Raw genomic sequence first — 9,599 nt, forward strand, 5'->3', positions numbered from 1 at the left:
CATCACCCACTGTCAATCGAACAATGAATATCAAAGCAGATGTTATCCACAATTCATTTTCACCAAAAATCTATGTCGAGTGTAGGATATCTTAAACGGATAAAACTTCAATATACTTCTCACAATATTCCGCACTGTCTCAACGTGATACTTGAGAATCACAATCATATATAGAAGGTCCAATTTCTATGATATATGATTTCTCTGATGATATTTCTTTTCGCGCATTTCGGCTACCATGTGCATTTGCTGCACACTCTGCTCCATTATTGCAGTTGCTACTTCTTGAACTTCCCGCAGTTTCGGGTCTGGATAAGGTTAATGGTGAAAGCGCCAGCCTTTTCAAACCCAACATCTTTTTTTTTCTTTTTTAAATTTAAGATTAATAAATATTAGAGAGTTTCTAAAAATCTTTTACTTACCGAAATATTATAAGGATAAAAGAATCAACGCTGATTCAGTCAAGTCGCGTGCGATCTGATAAAGTCAGTTTCAAGACAGAATCTTCGTTGGTGAAAAAAGGGTACCCCACAACTCCTTATATAGACAGATGATGTTTCACATAAGAAAAATGTAAATTATCTACTTCGCAGCATTATTTCCTTCCCAAGCGGCCGGAACTTGAATTATGTCTTTTTCTCTTACTAAGGTGAACATGTGTATGAAATTTGGATGAATTTGGCAAAGTAATTTTTCCTGCAGAGCGATCTAAACACCCTTCTGTTTAATTTGGATTATTCTGCATTATGCAATATTATATATTATATATATTATTATCATACACTATTGATTAATATTATACAGTACTGAAAGTCTAAAATTAACAATTAAGCGGCGCTTGCCTTGTGCTCGGCGACTTAGGATATTTCAGAAAACGATTGTACATACATCGCAAGTATTGATTGCAATAGAGGTATAAAGGGATACCGAATAACGGTATTTTGAGCTATTTGTACAATTTTATAATACAGTTATTTACAAGTTTAAATACCTTTTTTTCGGTATTTACTAGAAATGAGGAGGAATAGATGTATTATACCAATATATATATATATATATATATATATATATATATATATATATATATATATATATATATATATATATATAGAACAGAAGAATCTAATTACTGTGGATATAGAAACTTCGGGTTCCAACTTTGAAGAGCGTAAGAATGTGAGTGATATTGATAATGAAGATAATGACGATGTAATTGTTGAAGAAGATATTGCTAATGAGGATGAAATATTTACCCATCAAGAATTGCTTCCTATAATTTACAACGTTCGAAGAATTGTTATGATATTTAAGCGTTTCCTTACAAAAAATGCCATATTACAAAAATATATACTAACTGAAAATAAAATAGAATATAAAATATATACTAACTGAAAATAAAAAATATAAAATATATACTAACTGAAAATAAAATAGAATATATGTTAATATTAGATTCTAAAACACGTTGGAACAGTTTACTACTAATGATGGAACGATTTTTGAAACTGAGAAATCCAATCCAAAAAGCAATGATCGACTTAAACCTGTAAATTAATTTTTCAGATAATGAATTCGACTTAATATTCAGAACTGTATCAGCTCTACTTCCAATAAAACTGGCTGTTGTGGCATTATGTCGGAGAGATTCTAATTTATTAACAGTTAATGCAACAATAAATTTCACGTTGCAGTCACTGAAAGAACAGCACACATCACTATATGAAGAATTATATATTACATTGAAAAATCGTACAGAAGAAAGGCATACCGAAATAGAATATGTCTTACGGTATTTGCATAATTATAATGATTTTAAAAATGAAAATGAAAAAGAAGAAAAAAGACTTACCAATTCAAATCTGATCAAGTTTATAGTAAATTTTCTTAAAATTTTTTACCCATAAACCTATCCACATTCAGAAGAATTCGGTACAGTTATCGAAGATTATGATGACACTAATGTCGATAGTGAAAAGGAATTGTCTCTTGAACAAAAATTAGAATTAGCGATAAAGAAAAACATTTCAACAAGCCTAAATACAATACAGAAATCAGCTATATCCAAAACCATCCGACGAGAAATCGACTTATTTGAAGATGAGGGATTTAGAGGTAAATATTTGGAATAAGTACTTCTCGCATTGTTAACAATACCACCAACTAGCGTAGATGCCGAAAGAGCGTTTTCGACAGCTGGTAATTTTTGCACAAAATTACGTTCCAGGCTTAATGACAATACAATTGATGCATTATGTTTTTAAGATCACATTTCAAAAATTTGTAATAGTACCACAGACTGAATAATGATAATTACACCTTTTTGTGATTTAAATAAATAAGATGTTCCTTTTCCTTTTTGTGATTCTTTATATACTGTTATAATTTATAAGATACAAATTATTTTTTGTGATATTTACACTCTCTAATAAAATTGGCAAATAAAACAAAGAAACCCCTGTGTTTTCTTTCTTTTTCTAAAATTTCTACTACCGGTATTATAACCGGTATCCAGGTATTAAGATCTAAAAAATACCGAATACCGGTATTGCACTTTTGCAATCCCTAATCGCAAGGCCAGGCTTTATTTTTGGGGGATCAACAAGGAATAGAACTTTTTCCCTTGTCCTGAATTCCTTTAATAATAGGTTACCAACAAGGTGAGCAACACACCAACGTGAGCGGTTTTTCAGTCACATGAAACTGTCCTTCCTGCTGTGGATTTATGTCAATTAACAGTTCACGAGCATAATTAAGTTCAAGCAACTTTAAATCATTCACAACAAAATTTCTCAAGAAATAACCATTTCAATATATAGAATGAATTGACAGTTTCGGTTAGTAGTTGATTAATAAATTAGATTAATAAACTGTTAAACCACATATGATAAACATATTTTCCCAAGCAACAGACAAATTCTCAACACATAGTTGATTGGGAAAAAAGAATTGGACGTTAACGATGGTCAATAGCGGAACAACAAAGGAATTCTTTTATTATATTTTATTATATATGATATTTCAAAGTACGTATTTCATCAATCAATTTCCTACAGTTACAAAAACTAATTGAATTCTAAGATGAAAATATAATCGTAGGAATTAAAATACGAAATGTCTTCATATATCAAAGCATTATAACCACTGGTTTATCAAATTAAAAGCGATACTCTAACTCTGCATGACTTCGTTTTATACATATTATATATTATTGTGAATAAAGAAAGGTATTTGAATCAATTTTCTATGCTCATGTGTTATTTTTGCAATGATTGGGACACTGGAGTACTGACTTATTCACATTAATTAAATAAAATTAATTAAATCTGTAACATGTAGAATTCATAAATGTGTATATGAATGTTTGGAATTCCGAGTTTCGCTTTGTAAAAACAAATAAAAAAATATTATATATTTTTTACGTTGTATTTTTACATTACTTCCAAATTAAACACATCAGTATTTTGATCAATAGTGAATTTTAACTATACATAGCATTGTCACAAATATTTCAAATTATTAAATGGAGTTAGTTAAAATATATTCCACTAGTCATATAGTGTGGAGCAAAAATTATCATTCTATTTTTTTATCGAATAATATTTATCATAAATTTAAGAAAAGCAGTCTTAAAATTTCTTATAAAAATTTTATATTCAAATTAAGCACTCATTAAATTGGGTAGGCTAATGGTTTAGAATTTTAGATCGTTAGGCTAAGCAAAATACTATATCATGATATCTGTTGCCTCACTTTCTTTACTTAAATGACTTAGAATTTCACATTTTTAGACTGAAACAAATTATTATATATTGCTATATATTTCCACAATTTCTTTATTTTTAATTTGGCCACTGCATGATGGAATAGTATCTAAATTTTGAGGAATCATTTTAAATTATCGTCTGGCTTAAGATAGTTAGCCCTTTGCACTCTTTGAAGTAATTCGATGCATAATTATTCACCTATTACAAGGACTTGTTTATTGCTCTGAAAAATAAACATATATAAGTTTAATAAATACATATAAGTTTTATGTTACATTTCTCCTCAAAATTAATCTACATCTTCTTCCATTCTTTAGATATTTTTAAAATCGAAATTAGAAAATAAGTAATTAAAATGTCAAAATGATGCACAGTCTTGAATGATGGTTGCACCGAGAAGAGCCATTCGATTGCAAAGGGTTGAATTTTAATGTTGGAGAGAATACGAGTAAGTCAAATGACTTCTCAAGTCTGGAATGCAGAGAATATTCCATTTTCTTGCATCCCTTTGATATAACTGTATCAGTTTTTATATTTGGGAAATATTTTCTTTACCAGGCAGAAAAAGCAGAAAACGCATGTCTCATCTATATATATATATATATATATATATATATATATATATATATATATATATATATATATATATATATATATATATATATATATATATATATATATTTAAAAAAAAATCCATCTTTCTAGAAATTAGGATTTCTCAGAATAATTTGTCTGGTTTAGTTACATATACATTGCATTTTGACTAACCTGAAAATTTATTTCTCAAAAGGAAATATTAAAATAAAGTTAAAATTTAGTGTTCACGGAGAAATATATTTAGAATAATGAAGGGCGATAATTATATAAATTATGACAAATACAAGAAGAAAGGGATTTCAATTAAATAAAAATCCATAAAAGAATTATTCAATGTAAGCTATTCTATTAAGAGAGAGCGAAGAAAGGGAACGAAAATATTCGAATCCATGTACTTCTCGCAGCATAATTCTTTTTACTCTCTCGTATACGTAGTATGGGCCGCGGTAGCCTGGTAAGATCTAGGGTTTCAGGTTCGAGACCCGATTCCACCGAAGAACCGCCAGCTCAGGTTTCGTCCTCGTCATCTGACCGCGGTTCAAAATTACGAGGTCCGTCCCAAAATAGCTCTAGTGTTGTTTTACAACGGGACGTTAATATAACTAAACTAAACGTATACGTAGTATAGAGAAAGTATAGTTGTCGTCAAAAGATTCGAAACCGAAAGTTGGGCGAATCTCCACGTTTTAGATCTCCCTGAGTTCGAAAATCACATTTTTGGAAAATGTCCATCTGTCTGTCTGTAGCAAAAATAACTCAAAAATGCTTAGAGTTAGACGAATGAAATTTGGTATCGATCATTATACCTAATTTGGAGATTCTTATTATATTTTGCACAAGATCCGCTCAGAGAAAGTTTATCTGTCCAGCTGTTCGAATATAATTTAAAATGATGACTACAAAATGAAGAGGGATAAATAGATAAATTCTATATACATAATTAACATTTGTACATTATACAGAATTAACATTTATTTTATTAACATTGTTTTATACTTATCAAATTTCGAGCCAAATCCAACAAGGGTTTGATCATCTGTCGGTCCTTTAATTTCAGAAGCATGTATACTCGATAACTACAAAACATAATGACTTGGATATATAAAATATTATACGTAATTTTATGACTACAAATGATTTTTATGCCAAATTCTTGTTTCAATTGGTTGGGAAAAACACAAATTCGATTTTCGCATATTATTCACCATATGCCAGGAATTAATCGCCAAAAAAATCGCCATAATTAAAGTCAATATTTCGTAACTACTGTACTCCAATACAATGCAAGGCGTTCTCTGGAATAAAACCTATGTTATAGTGTATGCAGGATAGTTTTGAGGAGACAACTCACACAGGTTCTTTGTATAAAAGTCCTTAATTATTCATCAACTTAAATACTCTTTGGTCATACACTGCATATTAAGCTTAATCTGTCAATCTATATGTATATATAATTGAAGCCCGTTTCTTTGAATCTTATACAACTCCACATCCTTCGACTGAATCGATCAAAATTTGGTATTAATATTTCAAAAATTAGTTGATCTGTTAAAAATTTGCTACGTCCCTCTGAAGAGAGTGAACTGGAGGCAAAATGCTTTTACATTTTTGAACCATAACTTTGGAGCATTTCAATGCACAAAAATTATTAAAATTATCTCCAAATTTAAATAATAGGCTTTTTATTGACAAATTCACTTCTGTTAAATCCTTTCTCTAATTTTAATCCATTTTTCAAAATCAATTTAACCACAATTTATAACAATGTCCATTGAAATATTAAGCTTATTTTACTATTCAGTCACATCGCATCCAGTATTGTTAGTTTTCTTTTTTTTCATCAAACATTTTCATTTTTGCTTTTATTTCTTAATACTTTTCCATATCCGAATGCGTAATTTACCTTTAAATAATATCGTTTAAAAATTGTTGCCATTTCTTTCACTGCTTGCCTCAATTTTATCTATTTTAGAATTGTCAAATTTTTAATGTCTCTTTGGACAAATCATCTGCCTTCTCCATGGCTATTTTTAAGCTTCAGCTCAATGAGCTTTTATTCACTGGAGATGGAGAGCTCAATAAATTTGTTATTTTCATTGAATTATCATCTATTTTAAAGCGCCGTTTTCAAAGTCTTATTTATTTATTCTTTTTTAAAATGCGTCAATGAATCTTTCTTTTAGCTTTGGCAAACGATAAATCTTTTCAATTTCGTAGTATCTTTAATTCAAGCCTTTTCCTGATAGTCATCGAAGTTCAAAAAGATTTGAATATCACGACTTCTAAAGCAGTATGATGTGATTGTGGTTACAAAATCTGCACGAAACGGAAAATATTTACACAATAATTAAATGAGCCGGCGTCCTGGCATAGGGGTAGCGCGTCTTCCCCGTGATCTGGGCGTCCCGGGTTCGAGTCCCGGTTTAGGCATGGTTGTTCTTCTGTTGTTCTATCTGTGAGATGTGTGAATGTGCCCTCCTGTAAAAAGGGGTTGTGCAAGCGAATGACTGATGCGTGAGTGGCAAAGTCGTACTCTTGGCCCTAGTTGGCGCTGCTATAAAAAATAAGAGACGTCCCCCTCAGGCTTAAATCGCTGTCTTCGTAACAGCGGGCTTGTCAGTGGCAAGTGCCATAAGAAACAAACAAACAATAATTAAATGAATAAACTAAATATTTCCAAAAAAAATAGTTATTTTTTATGCGTGTTAGAATTTTGTTGGAGGTACAGAGTTTTCTGTTCCATGAAAATTATTTACTTGAACTTATTTGAAATTTGTTGCAATTGTTTAATTAATTTTGTTCACTAATTCTGTTTTAAGTAGCAATTAATACTGAAAGATCAACGTGCATTATTTGAGCAAATATTAAATAAAATAAGTATTATGCATTTAAGATCAATGAAGTTTTTATGTTGCATGAACTATTTTGTTGCATGTTGTATATTCTATTTTATGTTGTATGAACCTTTTATGTATAATTGGTATTTTTTGAAGTGAAAATTTAATCAAAGCTGCCAGCATCATATTTCTCCCAATGAAATTGAGTATTAATTAATTACTATTCAAATTGGGGGGTGGGGGTGGTTTTAAAGCAACTTGTGGGAGTTAAATACAAGAATTCAAAAATCGTATTAAGTAAAAATTATATATATTTTCTTTTTCTTAGACATACACACACGTAAACGGAAAAACTGCGTGTACAGCAGCTAGTAATCAAATATACCGGTGATATGTTGTGTCTTTATTACTTAACTAAACTCAGTGGCGCGACAGCTCATGTGGGCCAAGGCCTACAGTGCCCATATCTGCTTTTTAATCGAAAGCCCTGGGGTGCAAGGCATATGTCTCGGTTAGATGGTTCAGCCTAACACGGAACCTCCAGTGTTTAATTCCTAAGCATACCTGTTGAGTATGACCGAAAAATTTCTACCAACTACCAAAATTGAATAAACTTGTGCATGTATAGTTCTTTTCAGATAAGCAATTCCATTCGCTTGTGAATAAGCTAAAAGTTAGTGCTATATATTTCATACTTTTAAAACTTTTTGTTTAAATTTAATTTCTTGAGGAACATTTAAGGAGAAGTTAGCGCAAAAACAGAAATTTCAACTGGATGTATTTTATTTATTTATAGAAAAGATAAAAAAAAACAATAAATGTTCTATATTCGATCACCAGTCATGCATGAAGTAAAGCATTGATCCAAATTTTTTTTGTCTGTATGGTCATTGGACTACTATGGCCAGATCGTAAAGCCAAGATTTCAAGTTCGGAAATTGGAATTTGCTAACAATACGTTTCAAGAAATTCATTGCTAGAGAGAAATATTCTTCAATTGGAATCCCGCGAAAAGTTTAGAAAGGATGGATGGATTTCCACCTTATCTAACCACAACTGGAAATCGAGATGTCTCTTCCAAAATAGGATGAGTGCAGCCGCAATACGCAACGTTATTTTAACTCTTTCTTTTCTATACGGGCCCAAACCAGTTTTGAAAGCTCTATACTAATGGATCGTTTGGAACTGGTTTTTGTTCCAGGAGGGGCGCAGGATGTAAAGCAAGTTACCCCTAAGGAAGCCTTCGCTTAATTCCTTGTTGAAGAAAGAAACTAGCCTCAAAATGTTCCATTAATATAGAAATTATAATATATCAAGTTATCTCACAGGATGCTCTTGATTTATATCTTAAATTCCTTGTTGGAAAAAGAAACTGGCCCCAAAATGCTCCATTAGTATAGAAATTGCACGGCTGAGTTAGATCGGATTAGAAGTGAAATGTTAATCATTCAATCTACAAATTAAGCATCACGATGAATCTTTTTTTTTTCTATCTTCAAACAATGATTTAAATTTAAGAGTTCTTCGCCAAATATTCAGCGTGTAGCCTCGTAACAGACAGTTGATTTAATCAATTAGTGAATGTTTCTATAAGATTAAATTACATGGAACTGAAGCGTCGTATTGCTGATAATATCATTCTACCTTTCTTTTAGTTATATTTCCCCCTTCTGTATTTTCTCCAACGTTGATTATAGCTTAACAAAAATGAGATTCTGTGCACACTCCATAAACTTATTAAATCTACCTCTTCCCTTCAAAAATTATATATGGAGAAATGGGAAATGTAACTACCTTCCTGAGAAGAGTCGATAAAAAATATTACAAAATTAATATCCCAATTTTATACAAGCATTTAGATGGCCATAAAGACAGGAATTAAAAAAAAAAAACTGAAATGAAGTTATTGATATCTCAGGGCTTAAATGTATATAAACAGCCTTTAGTTATTCAGTCCTACAAATCATCTGTATATAACAAGCATATTTATATATTAGACCAAGCATCCGAAGATGGTTTTTCCGGAAGCAGTTTTATTTGCCGAAGATTTGATGAAGTTTTTCATGAACATTTGTCAAGTACAGTGGACTTCCGGTATAAATGGTCAAGTCTGGAATGAGTATCCTAGAATGTTCACTGATGCGATGGGCAATGTAGCCTGGCTTTTCTCACAACAGCAAGCACCACCCCAAACATTCATTATACAGGCGAACAATATGCCTCTTTTCTACAGAGGCTACAATCACCAAGACTTTCTCCATTATTGTGGTATGTTGGGATTCGCTTCTGTAATAAGAGCCAGGAATGGAGAACGAAATTATGCAGATGGAGCTGCGATTGCAATATTTACTTACTTGGCGAAAATTCAAGAAGATGGCACATTTGACCAAGCAGGAGGGTG

The sequence above is a fragment of the Argiope bruennichi genome, chromosome 4, assembly GCF_947563725.1.
Source record: "Argiope bruennichi chromosome 4, qqArgBrue1.1, whole genome shotgun sequence".
Taxonomy (NCBI): domain Eukaryota; kingdom Metazoa; phylum Arthropoda; class Arachnida; order Araneae; family Araneidae; genus Argiope; species Argiope bruennichi.